The 403-nt window shown below is 39.2% G+C and overlaps 1 protein-coding gene across 1 annotated transcript in view; it reads left to right on the top strand.

The window, feature by feature from the left end:
* Positions 1-403, top strand: part of LOC107685149 (nuclear receptor subfamily 2 group F member 6-like) — a 12,675-nt gene that overhangs the window by 9,263 nt on the left and 3,009 nt on the right. The gene's annotated exons all lie outside the window — the stretch shown is intronic.

The following is a 403-nucleotide window of genomic DNA, read 5'->3' as shown; positions in this document are numbered from 1 at the left end:
ACCTAGATATTTTAGGCAATATAGAAATCCTGGCCAGGACGCGTCCTGGGAAAATGGCACGTATGGTCACCCTACCCAACACTGCTTACCACGTCATTTGTACTACAGACACTGTTTTTGAGAAGAGTTGTGGTAGTACTTTAAGTTATCATGTGTACCATTTTCGCCTGCCGGATGGAACAAAATTCCATAGACTTGTATATTCAGAGAGGGACCAATATATATGATCATCATAGAATGTTGAACTTTCTTCTTCTGTGTATACTGTACAGACGCGAATTTACATTTCCTTCAGCCTGAGGCTTTTGGTGTGAAAGGGCTTTCACATTTGCCAAAAATATAACTTTTTATATTAAAAGGAAACAAGCAAGCCCTGCCCAGATTTAAAAAGTAACGCAAAAGT

The sequence above is a fragment of the Sinocyclocheilus anshuiensis genome, unplaced genomic scaffold (genome assembly GCF_001515605.1).
Source record: "Sinocyclocheilus anshuiensis isolate Anshui unplaced genomic scaffold, SAMN03320099.WGS_v1.1 scaffold689, whole genome shotgun sequence".
Taxonomy (NCBI): Eukaryota; Metazoa; Chordata; class Actinopteri; order Cypriniformes; family Cyprinidae; genus Sinocyclocheilus; species Sinocyclocheilus anshuiensis.
The sequence above is the reverse complement of the archived record's forward strand: the minus strand, read 5'-3'. Positions and strand labels throughout refer to the sequence as shown.